The sequence below is a fragment of the Mustela nivalis genome (genome assembly GCF_964662115.1).
Source record: "Mustela nivalis genome assembly, chromosome: 13".
Lineage (NCBI taxonomy): Eukaryota > Metazoa > Chordata > Mammalia > Carnivora > Mustelidae > Mustela > Mustela nivalis.
This window is the reverse complement of record NC_139032.1, coordinates 62,929,952-62,949,710: the sequence shown is the minus strand read 5'-3', so window position 1 is coordinate 62,949,710 and position 19,759 is coordinate 62,929,952. Positions and strand designations below refer to the sequence as shown.

The window sequence follows — 19,759 nt, the reverse complement described above, 5'->3', positions numbered from 1 at the left end:
TCCTCCGCGGAGTTTCCAAACCTGGGGAGCGGGGGCGGAGGTTGGGCGGGGGCAGTAGGAGTGGAGGAGAGACCGACAGAAAGGGAAAGACAGAGATTCTCAGAAAGACCAAGGGAGAGGAGACAAACCGCGGGGGAGAATTTCTGCGAGCGCGCGGTCTCAGGGAAGGGAGTGGGTGGGTGCGGAGAGGAGGGAGCCGGTGTGGAGGTGGCTTGGCCTGAGCAATCTTTGATAGTCACAGTAGGATCACCTTATCCAGGTAAGATAACTCGAATGAGCTCCAACTTCATTCATTGTGCCCAGTAGCCCCGTTGGGCAGCTTTTTCTTCCCTCTCAACTCAGTTCTGTAAAATATTTCTCCGTCGTAGAAATAGAGGATTCAGGACGGATTTGCCATTCACCTCTCGCCTGGCACCCTAAGACTCTGGGAGAACAGCCCAACATTTGTGATCACCAAACTCCTTGCAGCTCTTCCCTCGGAAGAATCCGGAGGCATAAATAAAAGACAATGTCCAGGAACGTTCTTTAGACTCAAGGGACAAATGCTTTCTCTCTCCGTCCTGACCCAAGCTTCCAGCGGGTTCGAGAGGTGCCTTAGGTCGTCAGTCTCCCTAAGGCTGCGCTCTCATAACCGCTCCCCGCTCACCACTGAGAACTTTCATTTGTTTCTATTAAGAGTAAAACACTCAGAGCAACTTCTCCAAAAGCGCGAGTTCTGCCAGTTAAGAGTAAAACATGCCCACACCAAGCCAAGGCCCGAAGGAAACGAACACCATCCTCACGCGTGTCCGGGCTCGGGAGTAGGCAATTACACCCGATTACCTCTGAAGGGAAAAGTGTACACGGGCAAGTAGGCTACGCCAGGCAGACGTGCCTAGCGGAGCCCCAGGCTCATTTCAATACAATAAGCCACATTCCTACAATTACGCCCTCTTTCCAGAGATCATCCGAGAGACTTTGCGAACTCCAGCCGCTGCTGCCCGTGCCCCTTCCCTCCCAAGCTTCCTCCCAGTCAACCAGATGGGAGTCACCATTAGGTATATTAACTTGGACCCACCGGAGCCCCTATTTTCAAGCCTGGTTAAAAGGCAAGAAAATTACTGCCGTTCATCACCGGAGCTGCAACTCCCTGCCGCTGCCGCCGCCGCCGCCGCCGCCGCCGCCGCCGAGAGCATCATTACCATGACAACTAGAGCCGAAATACCCTGAATTACATCGCTGGAGCTGCTACTGAACAAATCCCGGTCCTCCTCTTTGTTAGAGGCTTTTCGCCTCTTCGGGTGGGGGGAGGAATCCCACGAGCTCCAGAAATCCCCGCGGGCCCGCTACAGGGGAAAAGTTTCACATCAGAACCCACCGGGCCGCTCGGCGAGCAAAACCGGAGCGACGAGCCGAGGGGGGAAAAACCCCACACGCAAAGTTGTCAATTTCAGGAGCGACGCTTCCCAGCGCGCCAACTTTTTAGCAAGTCCCCCAATTAACTGGGCGAATCGCATACGTACTTGAGTGCTGTGGCGGTTCCGTCTTTAGAGCGAGTTTCTAGAGAGCTGCCCCGAAATCTGCACTGGGGGGGAGTCACAGCTGCTGTCCCGGAAGGGCTGCTGTGTACAAGCCCAGCGGCTCCCAGAGGTGGTGAGCGTCTGGCAGGGGATGCTGCGATCCAGACTCATGGGAGAGTGCCGGCGAGGGGTTCCGCGGGCGTCCTGGCTCCGGCCGCGACCCGGGGGGAGGATGCCGCCGCAGTTCCCACCTCCGAGGCCACCGCCGGCGCTGTCAGCGTTGCAAAGTGAGTCCAGGAGGGGCGTCCGGCTGCCGCGCGGCTCGGCACCGGCGAGGGCGCAGGGCGAGAGGGGTGTGAGCGCGCGGGAGAGAGTGGAGTGTGTGTGAGGAGCTTGTGTGCGCGCGTGTCTGTGTGTGCGAGTGAGGGAGCGGGTGTGAGCTTGTCTGTGTGTGGGGAGCGGAGGAGGAGCAGGAGCTGGAGGGGTGGGGGGCGGGAGGCAGGAGACTCCGCTCTCCCGGCAGCGCGTTCGCTCGCTCTCTCGGCACGTCATTTATGCCACAGGAGCCCTAGCGGCCTCTCCATAGAGTGCCTGGAATGCGAGACGTCAATGTGACGCCATGGGACGCTACGTCACCCTCCTCCTCCCTCCCCTGGCCCAGCCGGTTCCGCGTGTGCGAGGGAGGGTGTGTGTGTGTGTGTGTGTGTGTGTGCATGTGCGCGCGCGCGCGCGCGTTCCCCGACCATTCTCAGGGCTGCACAATGGAAACTGCGCCGCGCGGCCAGCCCCGGCAGGGGGGCCTTTTGGACTCGCGCCGCCAACCCCTTTGCAGCCGTGCTGCTCGCCAGGGCACGAGTCGGCTAGAGGGTGCAGCGGTCCGCCCGCGGGTCAGGCGGGACCGCCCAGCTGTCAGGCTCGGGTGGAGTAGAGTTGGAGGAGTGCGGCTGGCGCGACTCCGAGGCTGCCCCGAGGCATGGAGCCAGGGAGAGGGGGTAAGGGAGAGGACAGCTCTTCCGAAAGGGAAGGCTCCGCCAGCCAGCTTCTCCGAGTGACCTGGCAGCCGGTGCAGGAGTCAGGCACCGGCCCGAAGACTCCCTGAGGTGCAGCTGCGCTTTCCTCAAGCAACAGTTCCAAAGCTGTTTAAGCCTCGCTGGCCCTCAGCGTCTAGGCTAATCCATCTCCTCCTCGCATCATTTGCTGAGTGCGTGTTTCGCACGGGGATGCAGATGGCTCCGGGAAGATAAGGTCTTATTTCATTAAGCTAAGGTGTGGATTTCCTAACTGGACCGACTGTAACCCAACTAAGAGTGCACATCCATCCATCATCCACGTGCGCGCTGCAGCAGAAACTACTTAATGTGTGTAAAACAAACACAGACGTGTTGAACAGCTGAGCGGGTCTGACTGTTGCAAATCACCCCCTCCCCCAGCAGAAATGGAAATCTCAGCTCGCACTTTCACTTTTTGAGGGTTGCCCCCCCCCATCTCCCAAATTAAATATTTCGAAATCAATCAGCAGGATTTATTAGTCAGTCCCTCGCCATGGGATTTGCTCTGGTCTTCTGGGACACATTTGTCATGAAATAGTGTGCTGAAAGCCTGGGCGACTGTGTGAGGGAGAGCAATGTCTTCCTGGAAATGATGAACTTAAGTGTGAATTTCTCGCTGCAAACAAAAACAAAAATTTATCAAAGTTAAAGTCTCCAAGTTCCAAAGTGCAGCTGAGTGAAAGCAACCTCTCTGAGGTATGAATTTCTGAGGAGGAGAAAATATTTGAGTGAAACAACGCAGACAGGAAGGGTCTCCATGTAGTCCTCTTAAATCAGATGTGACATTCTATTTTTTTGACATGTCCCAATGTTTGCGTGTGTGTGTCGCAGTGGGGTGAGGATCCCATTGTCGACAGCACACAGTTCAGAATCGAAGGTTCGAGTTAGCACCAGAAACTTGAAAACAAAACTATTATATATATACAAAATGTATATTTTTTAGATTCCATTTCCATTTCAGACAGGGTGGTGTGGAGAAGACCGTGGGAGGATGCTCCGCAAGTTGACCCAGCGGAGGGGAACCGAGCTTCTGCACTGCCACGGGTTCCAATCCAGTCTCGGAAGGAAGGAGGGTGCTGCTACATTGTATCCATTCAAAGGCTGGGGGGTGGGGGGAGCAGGACCTGGAGCCGCGCGGCGCTGACGCACACGAGGCGCGTGATTGACGCAGGCGATGTTACTAAATTCGGCGGTTGGCCGGGCCCCGCCGCCGGCGCGCGCCGCAGATAGCGGAGTAGGTTCCCCTCGGTCACCCCCGCCCCTTCTCCATTCAGTGCTGCGCGGGGCGGGGCGGGGCGGAGTGCGCGGGGCGGGGCGGGGCGTGCCGGGCGGGGCGGGGCGGGGCGGGGCGGGGCGCGCCGGCGGGGCGAGGCGGGGCGGAGTGCGCGCGTCCGCGACGGGATCCGGCAGAACCAAATATAGTCGAGCCTGGATATTTTTAGCCGGGCCTCGGGCGCGAGCCCGCCGCGTGAGGGGGCGCCCTGACCCCGCCAGGAGTGCGGAGGGGGCGGGGGCGGAGTCGCCATCTTGGACCCGGCTCGACCCTGTCTAGTGACCGGCGGCGCTGGGCCAGGCTCTGCGCAGGGGGTCGGGGTGAGTGGGTGTGAGCCTTGGGAGAGAGGGGGCGCGGGCTGCGACGGGAGACGAGGGCGAGGCGCGGGCGAGGGAGCGGGGCGCTCGGCCCGCGGGGCGTGCGTGTGTGTCGGAGACGAAAGCCGTCTGCCAACTTGCTGGGCAGTCCTGCCACCCGGCGGCCCGGCCAGCCCCGAGTCGCGTGGGGGCGGAGCCGCCCGCGGCCACCACTTCCTGAGAGCCGGGGATACCCCTCCCGGACGTCACGGAGGAGCCGAGGCGGCGGTGGCGGCCTGGGGCTCATCCTGCACTTGCATCACGGGTGCAGCAGCAGCTGCTCTGCTCCTTTGTGGCTTTTTCCCCTGTTGAGTAACTGCTTTGTTAACTGAAAATACCATGACGGGCCAGTGTGATCACCAGCTCAAGACCTCAAAGAAAGTGAAGCTGTCAGGCAAGAAGAGGGAGACTCCCCAACCCGGCTGCGATGGTATCTGGTGGGTGGGTGTGTAGAGAAGCACTTGACAGTTTCCACGTATTACTTCTTGCCTAATTCTTCACCCCCAAGAAGGTTTAAAAATACTTTTATTTCCATGCTGTAAAATTTTCATGTGTTCTGCACCCCACCCATTCCCTCTTCAATTTGAAATCACACGCAGAACTGAAATCACGGTAAAGCAGGAACCCTAAAATTATGTTCAGTTTTTAGGGAATAGGACATTTTTTTTCATGAATTTATTGAACAAACCCCATTTTCTAAATGTTAATATATATAAAACGTCCATGCCCACTCAAGGTAGTTGTAAAGCTCCTAAGTTTGTTCATAGGAATTGGGCTCCTTCAGTGACAATTTGAAACCCGTATGCTTGTTTATCTTAAAGAAAAAAAAATCCATCCCTGGCCAAATATCTCCAGGTAAAAGCATTTCTTTCTTTGAGAGGCTATGTCTTTCTGGACGTCTGGATTGGTTGATTCGGTGCTTCCCCCTCCCCTTGCCTCGTTTACATCCTTTCCTTCCTGAGTATCAGGTCGCCAATCTTTGTTCCTTGACTGCTGTTGAGCTGAGGGTTGTTGTCTGATTGCACTGAGCCAATCAGCGGGCTTAGTGCTCCTCTGGGTAGGAAGCTGGGCTGACTGTTGGAGAGGTTCCAGTGGTCACTGATAAGTGGCAACATTTTTGCACTCAAATGGAAAGTCATGGAAGCAGAGACAAGGCTCTCTTGCAATCTGGGACACTGTCCTCTCTTTAATTCCAAGTCCCTAAACCTATGCAGTTCCTCAAACAGAATAAATCATTTTTTTTTCTTTTTCTTTTTCAAATTACTCTCTATTCTATATTTTTTCATAAGTTTGATTTACTAGAAATTAAACATAATATTCTGTAAGGCATGTGTAATACGACTTTCAGTAATATAAATTACCTTTTCGATGACTATTTTGGATTAAATGAAACTTAGTACTTTATAAAAGAAAGCTCTTCTTTTGGGAAATCAAATAGAATAAGACTACCTTAATCTCTGAAATGTTGAAAATTTACTTGGTTTGGTCCTTTTTCTAGAAGAGGGACGTTTACATGTGGCCTAGTTTACACACACAAAGCAAAGAAAGCAGTTAGTTTCTATTTTCATGATACTTGGGGCAGCCAGTCTGTTAAAAACTCTCTATGAAGTAATTATTACAAATTCACTGGATAATAAATAAACCTTCATTTTGTTTCTGTTTCTTTGGTGTAGTCTGCAAGAAAAGAAAAGTACTCTTTCTCTTGAAAAATAAAATATGAAATTTAGGGGAGATTTATTGTGTGTGATATAAAACAATTGCTTTAACAAAGTGGGATTTAAAAACATTGCTTTAAATGCTCTTCTTGAATAAACAATGACATTTAATGTTGTTGATTTTGCTCATACACAAAGAATGAGGATGAGTAGTATTAATGTGAGGATTGGGTAAAGAAAGGTAAAATAAAAATTCCAAGCCAGAAGTTGTTACCTAAGGTGAAAATAGGAAGGGAAAATGAAAGAATTATGTAAGTCCAAGTCTCTAGAATCACTGTAGAAGTTCTATGTTATATATGAATATATGTGTGCATATATATATAAAATATAAAAAGTATATATAAAATTTGGTAACTGCAGATGACATTGACTTACAAACTTAAGTGTTCTGGGCCCAGGAACATGGGACTATTGTAGTAATTTTCTGTTTGATCTGCCTGCATACCATGTCTTCCATTCTATCGTTCCTCAAAAATCTCCAGCAGCTGGATGTTGTCTTCAAAGTAAAACCCGAGAGTCTCCCCATCCTGGCTTCTTTATTTCCACAGAATTTCCCCGTTCTAGTCAAACTGGTATCTTTACTGTTCTTCAAACATCTTTTCACCCTCCCACATTTGTTCATAGTTTTCCTTTATATGACATTCCCTTCTTCCCCTAATTCTCTGCATATTGAAATCTTATCTTCCCTATAAAACTAGCTCAAGAAATGAACTCAGATTATGCTTTAGTCTTTTATAGAGTTCTTGTTTTACTGCTTTCTTTTTCTGCTTTTATGTCCATAGTTTATTCCCCTGTCAAACTAAAAGCTTCACATGCTTCACATATCTTTGAAATTTCGGTGGCACCTGTTTAACATGGATAGTAAATATCCATAAAATATTTTCCCCTTCTCGGTTTGAATATAAATAGAGAGCAGCCATAATATAAGTCCCTAATTGCATGGATTAGGAGATTCTTGGCATGAATGGATGTAAATGAGATCATATGTTAGTTGTTTTTGTTAACATCAACTTTTGACTCTCCTGATTGAAGATAACTTGTCAAGGTATCTTCCACAAACCCAGACAGTTGCAGGTAATATGAGGAAATTTGCTTGTTTGGCTTGTACCTGTTATATCTGTGTAGGAAGACTTGCTCTGATTTTTTTTCCTGATCACTTTGGTTTGATTCTTATTCTACCCTCTTTCTCCCTCTAATTGCACTTTCTCTTATGCTGCTTTTTCTCAGCGATGAACTGAATGCTGTAGACTAGGAAATGAAATGTCATTCTTCTTTTGTAAACATTTCTTAAGGTTTAGAAAATTGAGAACTCTAACATCTGTGTATAATGAGTTAAATATAAAAATATCTTAATTTCCTACCTCTTCCAAAATGTATTTAACTAGATTTGTATGACACTATATATATATGCTGGAGTAAATTAAGCAAGGAGATTTTGGAATTAGATTTGTTGGAAGTTTTAGAGAGAGACCCGTGTGACTTAGAATATTAAAATTTTCTTTAAAAGGAAAAAAGCAATATAATAGATCAGGGAAGACTTTCTATGTTATGGAAGATTTCGGAAAGAAAAATAACTGAGAAAGATTATTTGATAGTGTAAGTGCAGATAATATTTTAAAATCTCGTGAAATATTTTTTTTAATCTTTTGTCCATTAGTAGATAACAGGCTTGCGATGTGGTTAAAAAGAGAGTTTATTTCTTAGTCATGTTTTCCCCAGTTGCTGGTAAACTCTGGAACACCACGGTGATTTGGGGAAGATAAGTTATTACTCCTGTGTGATCAGTCAATTCAGGATATCATGTATACCTATAAAATAAGATCTTCATTTTAGCTAGAAATGATAGATGAAGTTGATATCTCTTTGCAAAGATAACCACATAACCCTTTTTCTTATTACCCAATTCTGGAAAAGAAAAAAAAAAAAACATTTCCTCACATGTACTTTAGTTGCTTCAGCATATTCTCCAAGAGCGAGATGCCGTATTTCACAGGGAGCACTAGATTGCTTCTCAGAGGCCTGGGTTTGGCTTTGCTGCCACGAAGCTGCCCAACTTTGGGTAAGTTTATTAAGCTTTTTTGGGAGCCTTAATATCATTATCTTAAAATGACATTGTTGGGCTCACTGTATGACCTTTCAGGATGTTTTGGTTCTAAAGTTGAAGCATTTTTTAGGCCACTTGTGTATGGTGAATCAAGAGTCAGCTCTGGTCTGGTCTTCTGTCACTACCTGGTTGCTGTAGTGACAATAATTTTTGTATATAATGTACGCTTCTAATAGTAATATTATATTAAACTGCTTTGGACTGCTTGGTAATTAATTGTAGCCATGGAATGGGATCTCGGTAGCCTCAGAGAGGTAATGTACTGCCAGCTTCACAGCCTTCTCTTATCCACAAAGTAGAAACAAGCAGAAACCTGGGTAGTCCAAAAGTCATTTTATATTTAGCTATGGAGTTTGTTTTTGTACTTTCATTTGAATATGGATGAGTAGCAAATTGACTTCATACAAATTAATAAACTTTCATTGGAATGGATAGTGTTGTTTGTTTCAGTTCCTTTCTGATCCTCAGTGCATGCTAGGCATAAACCATTTCTTCTTAGAAGTAGCAGCCAAGGAATAGCTGTCCTTTTCTCTTTTTCATAGAGAATGATTGGTGATGGTGGGGTTGTAAGTCTTTATATCTCTTTGTAGAGTGTAAGTAAATAGGGTGAAATATTAAGAAGGCTGGTCAAAAGGAAAGTACCAAGTAGGTATTAGGTTGAAAAAATGTTAGCACATCAGGCAGAAAGAATACAATAAATTCTGTTTGCAAACTTGTTACATTTGCAGTTGGATACATCTTTATGGATATGTAAGAGTCGACTTTATAGGCTTTGAGAAATACCTGCATTTTAACACATTGCAGGTTTGTGTATTATCTGAGGTTTAGGAAGTAAAAACATGGTTTGTCCTTTAATTTAGAGCTATTTTTTAAATGCCTGTTCTACATATTTAGGTATCTGGTTTCCTGCTTAGATCATGTAATTAGTAACTGATTCTGATTTTTTTTTTTTTAACCGTAATACATTTTCCAGTATTTATTCCACATGTTTATAGTTCACTACTGGAAAAATTCCTCCCTGACATCTGTTCTGAATTAGTTCCCTTTTCCAGTTATGTTTTCCTGTTTTATCAATTTTAGTGATGAGAATAGAAAGCTGTATTTTAAAGATTTATCCTATTGAAGTTTAGTAAAATTGAAACAAACTTCTTCATTATTTCTAATTTTGGAGAATGATTGTATTATTTTAAGTTCACATGTTAAGTCAGTGTTTTCACTCTTGAGACAATGGAATAAGTTGGATTAAAATTGAAATTCATTTTCCATAGTTTCATAGTATTTTATAGCTGTCAATTAAGTGACTTTTTCATATTTCACAAAAAAATTTTCTAAAAGAAGCTTTTGTTATCTCAAAATGTTTTAAAATATCTTTTTGTTTGTTAGTAATAATTAACAAGCAAATTGATAATTTGTTTAAATGATTTCCAACATACTTATTTTGGGGGATGAATTTTTTGACCACTTAGAGCAGTTCTTGGCACAGAGTAAACATTTGATGAATGAATGAAAGTAGTTTTCAGGAAGTTTATTCAAAATATTCTGTTTTCTTTATTCTAACCAGCCTTATGACCTTACTAATTTCTCTGAGAGTTTTCCTTGGAGTTTAGGCATAAGAGAGCAACAGAGGAGGTCTGCTGCCTGTCCCCATGCCATTGCTACCACACTACCCTGGCTCACCATGGACCCTAGTCTGCAGAGACTTCTAGTTGTCCTGATCGAGGGCCAGACACCCTGAGTTCTACCACTCTGTGATACGCGTTTGAACTAAGAACTCATTCAGTATCCTAAGGAATTGGACCACATTTTGACCTCAGCTACCCTAAGAATTAATCTTAATCTGTGGCTTATCTCTTTTGATGGGCCTCTTTTACTGTGGTACTTTCACAAGATTGTACTCTTCTCTCTTTCCTTCGTGGTCTCTGCCCTGGGCGTAAGCAACCCATTTATCAGTGAGTTCTTCACTTCTAGTCATCAGGTTTCCAGCTGGAACCACGCTTGGCTTTTCAGTTCTGGATGCTGCTGTTTAAGGCCTCCCCACGCGCCCTTCTTTGCATCTAGCATCCACAGACTGAGGGTCCCAAATGTAGAGTATTTTGTAGATCTAACTGGAAGTATTTCATCTACTAAACATTTACTATATTAAGCATTTTAAGTGTTCAATTTTGAAAAGGTAATGCATTAACTTGATTCAAACAACAGAATGTTTAGAAATGAAAATTTCCCTTCCACCCTGTTCCCCATCTATTCAATTCCCATCCTTCCAGAGTTTCGAAATACATATTCAGGCCAAAACAAATATAAATTCTGTTTTTCACTTATATAAATGAAGCTTATATGCATTATTCTCCCTTTTTCACTTAACAGTGTATCTTGGAGTTCTTTCCATTGCAGTGGGAAAATATCCCAGATAGATCTCTTTTTTTTTTTTTTTTGAGGGGGGGGAGGGGCAGGTAGAGAGGGAGACAGAATCTTAAGCAGGCTCCATGTCCAGTGTGGAACCCTACGTGGGGGTAAATCTTACAACCCTGAGATCATGACCTGAGCCGAAATCAAAAGTTGGATGTTTAGCCAACGGAGCCACCCAGGTGCCCCTCCCCCAGATATATTTCACTTTAGTAATATATTTTGGAAATCTCTTCCACATCATTGTGTGGATATAGCATCATTTTTTTTTTTTTTAATGAGTCCCATATTGATGGGGATTTGGGAAATTTTCAGTCTTTTGCTATTAGAAACAATACTGCAATAAGTAGTTTTGTTACATAGATTTTTCATACTGGTATAAATGTATAGGGTAAATTCTTAAAAGTGCAGTTGCTGACTGAAGAGTATATCTCATTGTAGTTTTATAGGTACTACCAAACTGCCCTCCATGGAGGTTGTATGATGTAGACCTCCATCAGAAATGTATGGGAATGTCTTGTTACCCATATTCTTGCCACAAAATGTGTCATTGAACATTTGGATTTTTCCAGTCTGATAGGTATAAAACGTTTTCTTGATATAGTTTTAACTTCTATATTTCTTACGGATGAGTTTGAAAACCTTTTCATATATTTGGGAGCCAGTTATATTTCCTATTTTGAGAAATGTGTCTTTAATCCTTTGCCTTTCTTGGGTGGATATGGGGGATTCATTTAAAAACCACCTTGTAACTGATGTGTATAATATTTGCCCTTTGTAATATGAGTTGCAACACCCCCCCCCCATTATCGTTGCTTATGATGTTTTTGCTAAGTAGATTTTTCCTGAAATGTAGTTGAATTTGTTAATCTTTTATAACTTCTGGAATTGGGGCCATAGTTGGAAAAGCCTGCCCCACTTCAAGATTATGAAAGAATTCTCTCACATTGTTTTCTAGGGTTTTGTGGTTTTTATTTTGCACTCAAGTTTTTGCTCATTTTTCTTGGTGTATGGTGTGATGGGAGGGTGGGTCCAACTTCATTTATCTCCAAGGGCTCCTCAGTTGCTTCCACAGTGTTTGTGAATAGTTTATCTCCATGTTGTTCTGCTTCTTACCAAAAACTGGGACTGATTTATCTATCCTTTTTTTTACACCTACTTTGTTGTAATTGGATATATGTACAGTTCTCTGTACATATTGTTTTCCCTCCTATAGGACACCTTTTATTTTTTTATTTTTTTATTTTTTTAATGGCAATGATGTCTTTTGCCCTCCTACCTCCTTGTTTATCTCAGCAACACCAACGGCCTGGAAGTCAGTTAGTATTTGAGTGAATACCGACTGCTCAGAAGGCTCTCTAGGACTTTCCCCTGAACAAGTGGCTAAAAAGAAATCCCAACTATAATCACGTTCCTTTGAAGACTTCACACTAGAGATGTCTTCTAGCTCTTTCTAGCCATATGACCAGCTATTGTAGAACCTGAAGTCCACTACCTGAGTCCTTTACTCCTGAGGCAGTACAATTGGGATTGTTTTTTTATGTAAAAATTCCCATCATCTGCCATCTCTACTTTGTCTGACACTATGGGATATTACCTTCCAGAATTTGGAATGGGAACCATAATATGTCAAAAACACTGGTTTGGATTCCCCAATCACATAGTGGCTAGCTCCAGAACCTCATTTATTGGGAAAGTGTATCATTGTAGAGTGATTTGGGGGAACATTCATCTTCAATTTGAACCCCAGGCAGATTAAGTTTCCTCATAGGGAACCTGGGGAAAACCTTAGCATTGTCTACCCAAGGAGAAAATTCAAGCAGGTGGATGAAACTTAATTAACTTGGTATCCTTACTAACATTTACTAAGCTATTGGGGTTAGTTTTACAGCTCCTTGATAAAAGATTTTCTTCTACTCTTGAACCATTGCACTAGGTGATTTTCTTTTTTCATACTTGTTCAGGCCATCTTGCTTGTTCTTTATTACTGAATGTCGTGTAGGGATCCTATTTCTTATCTCTGCCTTTAGACTTTCCCCTGATGCAGGTAGTATGTTCTTTGTAAAATACCAGTTTGACGTAAAAGTTATTTTGGCTAAATACAGTTTAGGTGAAAGCAAACTGGCCAACTGGCAATTTGGGTGAAAAAATGATTTGACTTAAAAAATATGCTAAGTTGGGGGGGGTGGGAGGTTGGGGTACCAAGTGGTGGGTATTATAGAGGGCATGGATTGGATGGAGCACTGGGTATGATGAAAAAATAATGAATACTGTTATGCTGAAAATAAATAAATTTAATTAAAAATATGCTAAGTTATCAAATTTTTAAGTAGTGATAATTTCAGAATATTATAAGGGTGATTAAACAGTTTTGACCAATTTTGTTAGGGATTTTTATAATTTTTATCCTTTTATGTTTCAAATTAATTTTTAGCTGCAAGAATACTTTGTTGCTTGTGATATCAACAAGTTAAAACAACCTTGCTTCCCAGCCATAGGAGAATAGCTGGACAAGCTTGATCTTAAAACTACAAGGCAGTTAGAGGTTAATTGGAACAACCAAAACATCAAACGATAAGATAAAAACGTATTTCCTTTACTTTTTCCCCCTCATTAAGAAGGCAGTGTATGTGCAGTACAGGACACTCAGAAAAATGTAGATAAGGAATAGAAGGACAAAAGAAAAAAGCCGTGAATTAATTCATCCCAGAATAACCACTGTTGCCTTTCCCTGTCTTTTCAGATGCATTTTACACACATAATCTCTGCATGTTGTTTGTAGTCTGTCATTATTTAAGGACCCTTCACTTATTGATCAGTCACCTTTGCCCAGGATTAGATTTTAGTTCCTTTCTGGTTTTTGTCTGGCAACCATGGACTCGTCCTTTTTAACTGGGAATTGATGGCCGTTCTCTTTTTTTTTTTTTTTTTTTAAAGATTTTATTTATTTATTTGACAGACAGAGACCACAAGTAATCAGAGAGGCAGGCAGAGAGAGAGGAGGAAGCAGGCTCCCTGTTGAGCAGAGAACCCGATGTGGGGCTCGATCCCAGGACGCTGGGATCATGACCTGAGCCGAAGGCAGAGGCTTTAACCCACTGAGCCACCCAGGCGCCCAATGGCCGTTCTCTTTTTCTGTCTACCCCTCAGTCCTGCCTAGGCCTACCTCCAGACTGGGTCCCAAAGACCCTCCTTTGCTTCCTTTACCTAAGACAGTTTGTAAGTGAAGCCATTCTGCCAGGCCTTTCTATGGACTTACAAAAGGGGTCAGTTTTTAGAATTCCTGTGGAATTGATTATATATAAAGTAATTTTTGGAGTTCATGCCTGAGGTATATTATGTGAATATATATGTAAATTACATGAGGAGAATGAAGAGATGGGAGAAGATGGAGTGGATCCCCACTAAAATAAAAGAGGCATTGCAACAGAGAAATCTACTATCACTGAGGATAATTATTTAAAGAGATTTTCTCTAAATAGGGGTTGGCAGAAATACTCAGTGTATTGTACCCAAACCCAAGTCATGGAAGATATCACTAATGAGTCATGTCACTATTTTTCACTGGATCCAAACTCAGCTTTGGATCTGTCTTGAAGTGGGTTCTAGGTAGCTGTTTCTACTGGAGTAGATGTGAGAAACAAACCTGTTTGCCATTCTTGCTCTAAAATGTTGCATTAAAGACTTAAAAAAAATAAGGGATCGAACAGGAAGGTTTTAATAAAATGTTTTATATCTGAGGAATAAATCTATGATGATAAATATGAGATGTGAGCAAGGAGTAATTATCTGAGTCTCAGGCAAAGCACATGCCTCATAGTTATGATCATGGAAGCAGCATAATTAAATTACAGTTTTGTTCTGGAGTGAAAACAATGTCATAGTAATACTTATCATTATAAATTGCCCATGGTATGGCCTTGGTGATTGACTCTTGAGCATTCATTCTACCCCAGATGATTGGTCTAAGCAATTATGGTTGATCCTATTTCCTTTGCCAGTGAAGGGTTAGGAATGGCCTGTAACCTATGCTGGCCAATGAGATGGGAAAGAAAGTCTGGAGGGGGGCCAGAGTGCTTCTGGGAAAGAGTTTCTTGTCCCTAAAAAGAGTTAAAAGAAAGAGATGGTACTTCTTCCTCTGATGATATTACGTGTGAGTATGTTGGCTGAAACTGCTCAGGCCATCTTAGGACAATGAGAGAAGCTAGCTTTGGATGAAGCTCACCTAGAAGTTGGCAGAATTAGAGAAGAAACCTGAGCCTTTGATGACATTGCCGAATTGCTGATTGTACTGTACTGTACCTGGTCTGATCTACCTCTGAACTTCTAGTTCTGTGAGATAATACAGTTCCTTATTGTGTAAGCCAGCATGATCTGGGATTTTGCCATTTACAGCCAGAAGCATTCTGAGTGGTTATACCTACTTTGTCTCCAGCAGTTTCACATCAGATGGATTTGATTTTATTATGATAGATTTGGTTTTGTCAGAGCTCATCCCTCCCCTCTCTTCTGGCTTCATAAAGTGCATGCAGATTCTGACTGGCCAGTTCTTGTCTCCGTCTTCTTTAAGGGGCTCTGCCTCAGAGCAGGGGTCTTCACAGAAAGCAGTAAGGAACTGATTTATTTTCTCTTCTCCTGTCTTTTACTCATGGCATACACTAAGTAACACCAAAAATGTTTAGGGGTGAGGGTACTTGAGTCTTCATTATGGCTTTACTATTTGGCACCTGTAATTGGGCAAGTCACTTGAAAACATTGAGTTTCTTCTTTGAAAAGTTTGTTAATAATTGTCTTTTTTTTTTTCCATAGTATTATTGTGATTCAAATGAAATCATATGACTATAGCATATTAAAAAAACCCTGTTTTTAAAAAACAAATACTCATCTTTGGTTGGATTTTCTGATTATTTTCCAGGGAACTAATGTCAAAGTCTCTAGAATCAGCTCTGTATGGCTTGTTACTCGTTTGTGAAAAGGCAAGGAAGTGTGATATGGGGCATAGTAATACAAATAATTAGGGATTGAAGTTGATATTTTAGTGGCAATGTACAGCCTGAAATAAAATGAAAGGACCAGTATGAAGGGGAAATAAAGGTCAGAATATTTATCTTGAGGCTTGTTTCTAGTTCAACCAGAAATTCTGGTGAGCCAAATTAGGGGGAAGAGAAACCAATAGAAGAAACACCCCCCTCTAGTGGCGAGGGGCCAGATTCTATACTTTGGTTGCTAAGATAGGTGATGGGGGAATGGGCGGCTATTTAAAATGTTTTTTAAGTTTCTTTCTTTCTTTCTTTCTTTTTCTTTTTAAGGTTTTATTTTTAAGTAATCTCTATGCCCACCATGAGGCTCCAACTTACAGCCCTGAGATCAAGAGTCACATACTCTACTGACTGAGCCAGCCAGGCAACCCAGAATGTTTTTTGAGTTTCTTAAAAAGACTTCCAAGGATCCAGAGTTAGAACTTTTAAGCAAGATCTTCCTTATCAGGGGAGTTAACACATTTCACAGAATATGTAGTATTTTGGCAGTTTCATGTGGAACTGACTGAAAAATGTGGAGGCTACAGTTGGAAGAGACTTACAGTTTACTTTTTTGTAGGCCATTTAGAGATCATGAAAATTAGGAGACTGTTGTTACTAAATTTCTTATTGATTTGAGATGATGCAGTAAGTACATTTATAAATCCATTTGTAGGGGGATAAAGCCTATATTTGAAGTTATGGATAGTGCCATATGGTGATATTCACCCATATATACAAATAATGGCAGTGGATATCCTAAGTATAATTTTTTTAAATAGTTTGTATTTTAAAGATTTTATTTATTTATTTATGTGACAGAGAGAAATCACAAGTAGATGGAGAGGCAGGCAGAGAGAGAGAGGGAAGCAGGCTCCCTGCTGAGCAGAAGGCCCGATTTGGGACTCGATCCCAGGACCTTGAGATCATGACCTGAGCCGAAGGCAGTGACTTAACCCACTGAGCCACCCAGGAGCCCCTAAGTATAATTTTTGATTTGAAATTTTTTAGTGACCGTCCTGAGAACTGAATGCTTAGCATGCATATTGGTGGTGATGTAACTGCTCCCTATTGAAAGGTAGTGAAGTAAGGTATATTAAAATAATGTATTACCCACAATTCAGTGGTTTGCTAGGAACCCTTAGCATTCTTGAAGGATGTCTCATTTTAAGGATGTATGTTATTGATGATAATAATTGCAAGTGATTATTACATTTACAAATCTCAGAGTCCATTAAAGTTTTTATCATTCAGCTGGTTTTTGGGAAGCATTCTTTTACATTTATTTAAAGATCTCTTAAGAGGCAACATTTCAGACAATAAAATTTTTATGGTACTTTGAGTTAGATCTTAGGCAGATTGAATGCCATTCAACTCCAATATAGAATAGGATGATTAAGACACAAGAAAATACATTCTGAATACATTCTGGTATAAGACTGCATTATCAAAGTACCTTTTTTTTTTTTTTTAATGTCAAACTTGCCCTGAAGGAAAGACATTTGCAGCTGGCAGTAGAACCAACCTCTGAATAATTTAGAATGTGTTTGAAGATGTTTTATGTGAAATAAAGATGGAAAAATTCATATATAAGCATACATAGATAAAGGAAGATTATAGAATTATGAAACTAACTTTTGTGCATAACTTGTGGAACCAGTATACTTAGTTTATGTCTATACTTCATAAATATGCTTCATTTTAGGAAAGAAGAACTAGGTCTGGCAGTAGATCAGGATCTACCTATTGGGGAAAAACCAAAATAGGAAGAACAGGTTATTAATGGTTCATTCTTTGCTGAGAAAAACTCAGTATGGGATAATTAAGGTCAGCTAGATAAAGAATTATGATTATGTTAAGTGAGTTCACAGATATTGTTGAAGGCAAATCAGCTCGAACTGATTTGTTATGTATGGGGCAATAAGCCAATTAGACGGTCTCTTTACTAAATTAGTATGACAGTAGTAGAAGATATCTGGAGGGAAATAAAATAGATGATGGGGTTAGTGGTAATTAGACCTTCATTAAATCCTAGTTCTAAAGAGGTATACCATGTATATTAGTGATAGCTTAATTCTATAAATAAAATTTGATATTAAGAATTGATAGAATGTTGACATTGTTAAAATTAGGCAAGTATTAATTTGCATAAAGAGTTGCAGCGAGTGGGTTTGAGTAAAAAGCCTAGGCTCCAAACCTCATTTGGAATGCCAGATTAAGTGTAATATTAGTAATAATAATAATGATAACACATCTTTGCATAGAATTTTACAGCATTCTGAGTGTTTTCACAGACATTTCATTTTAGTCTTATCAGAACTCTGGGGGATGGTAGCACAGGTGTGATTATCCCATTTTTTACTAATAAGGCTGTGGAGGCTCAGGGAGGCTAAGGGACTTGCTAAGGAGTGAACAGGGACTAACTGCCAGGTGTGGAGCTTGAACCTAGGGTTCCTTACCAAAATGCTTCTGTTCACTGTCTCCTGGGGCTGCAGTAACCAGTGATCACAGACTGAGGGGTATAAACAACAGAAAGGTATTTTCCCACAGTTGGGGAGGTCAGAATTCTGAAAGGTTCTTGGGCTCTTTCAGCTTCTGCTGGCTGCTGGCATTCCTTGACTTGGTTGGCTCCACTCCAGAGTCTGCTTCTGTATTCTCACAGCTTCCTTCTTTTCTGCTCTGTGTCTTTTCCTCTTCTGTGTCTTTTCTCTGAAAACAACTCTTACAAGGACTGTCTTTAAGACCCCGCTTGTCATTAGATTTAGGCATACCTAGATAAGCCAGATACTTTCCTCATTGGAAGATCCTTCCTTACACCTGCAAAGGCCCTGTATTTCAATAATGTAATATTCACAGGTTCTAGGTTTTAGGGCATGAACATATCTTTTGGGGGGCCACCATTCAACCCAATAGATTCATTATATGCAATTCCTTTTAGATTGAAGAAAGAATCTTCCATCTGAAGATAGATAGTGGACTAAGAAATTTTTAGGTAACATCTAGAGAGAAACATTTAAAATATTTCCGGTTGGTGCTGAGTGCTTAGGAAATAGAACTGAACTAATTAATACAAGAGTTCGACCAAATTGTTATGCTAGTTTTTGCATTCACAGAACTATAAAAAATGAGACAAATTACGTGAAAGTAACATTCCACTATTCATGATTAACTATTGAAAGTTGACTTTTTGTTCTTGTTTCTTGTGAATTCAGCTAGAAGATATGTGTGTGTGTGTGTGTGTTTGTGTGTGTGTATGTTTTAAATTTTTTTAAATGACCTTTGTTAGTATGATCAGTTTCTTACATGGGCATTCCAATTTGGGTGATATAAATCAAGATTCATGTATGTATACTCTCTGAGGGAAGGGACTTAATGTGTCTCATTCACAGATCCGCAGTATATTGCTTCACACATAACATAGATAGGTCCAAACAATTTCCTGAATGAATGAAATAACTTCTTTATGACACACAAATCAGGCAGCCACAAATCCCATACAAGTTCACTTTTTGGAGGGTCCTGCATGGCAAAAACAAGATCTATTAATTGTCTGAGAGTCCTCAGTGACTCAGATTCCACTGTGAGTCCGTTTACTCTTGATGGGGCCTACAACCTTTTCATCTCCAATAATCTTTAGCTCCAGACTATAAAAACTGTCATCCTAGCCCTGCTCACCTTAATTAAAATTAGTGAGTGAGATTCTTTCTGCCCATCGGTTCCCTTCTCACTTGCATGAGCCCAGGTAACATTAGAGGCAGTAGGGTGGGGCTCACAGCTTTTCAGATCAGTAGTGCTAAACATAGCCCTGAGGAGGGCTCAGACTCCTGCCTCCTCAAGAGTCTACACAGTTTTCACTCTCTCTTTTTTTTTTTTTTTAATATTTATTTATTTATTTATTTGACAGAGAGAGATCACAAGCAGGCAGAGAGGCAGGCAGAGGGAGAGAGAGGAGTTAGCAGGCTCCCCGCAGAGCAGAGAGCCCCATGCGGGGCCCGATCCCAGGTCCCTGGAATCATGACCTGAGCCGAAGGCAGAGGCTTTAACCCACTGAGCCACCCAGGCGCCCCCAGTTTTCACTCTCTTATATAGCTTCCACTATTAACAGGTCAAAGTCCAGTGATTATAATTGACTATGCGCTGGACTCTTCCATGTATTATCTCAGATTCTGCCTCCAGCCAACCTTAGCGGTTAAGTACTCTCATCATCCCTGTTTTACAGAAGCACAAAGAAGTTAAGTAATTTAACGAGGTGCACACCAAGATTTGAAGACAGGTAGTCTTACTTCAGAGCCTGTGTGCTTAGCTGTGTCCCTGTGGTAGCCTCATGCTCATTCGTTTGTAA

At 42.2% G+C, this 19,759-nt stretch overlaps 1 protein-coding gene and 1 long non-coding RNA gene across 4 annotated transcripts in view; one reads left to right on the top strand and one right to left on the bottom strand.

The window, feature by feature from the left end:
* The window catches only part of NR4A3 (nuclear receptor subfamily 4 group A member 3), a 38,239-nt gene extending 36,151 nt beyond the window's left edge, over positions 1 to 2,088 (bottom strand). Inside the window, exon 1 of the mRNA XM_082696774.1 lies at positions 1,503 to 2,088. The gene's annotated coding sequence lies outside the window, so the exon portion shown is untranslated. The remainder of the gene's footprint in view (positions 1 to 1,502) is intronic.
* A 1,870-nt stretch (positions 2,089 to 3,958) lies between these two features.
* LOC309847044 overlaps positions 3,959 to 19,759 on the top strand; it is a 357,532-nt gene continuing 341,731 nt past the window's right edge. For all 3 annotated transcript variants that reach the window (XR_014302276.1, XR_014302277.1, XR_014302278.1), the window contains exon 1: positions 3,959 to 4,141. This is a non-coding gene — a long non-coding RNA (uncharacterized lncRNA). The remainder of the gene's footprint in view (positions 4,142 to 19,759) is intronic.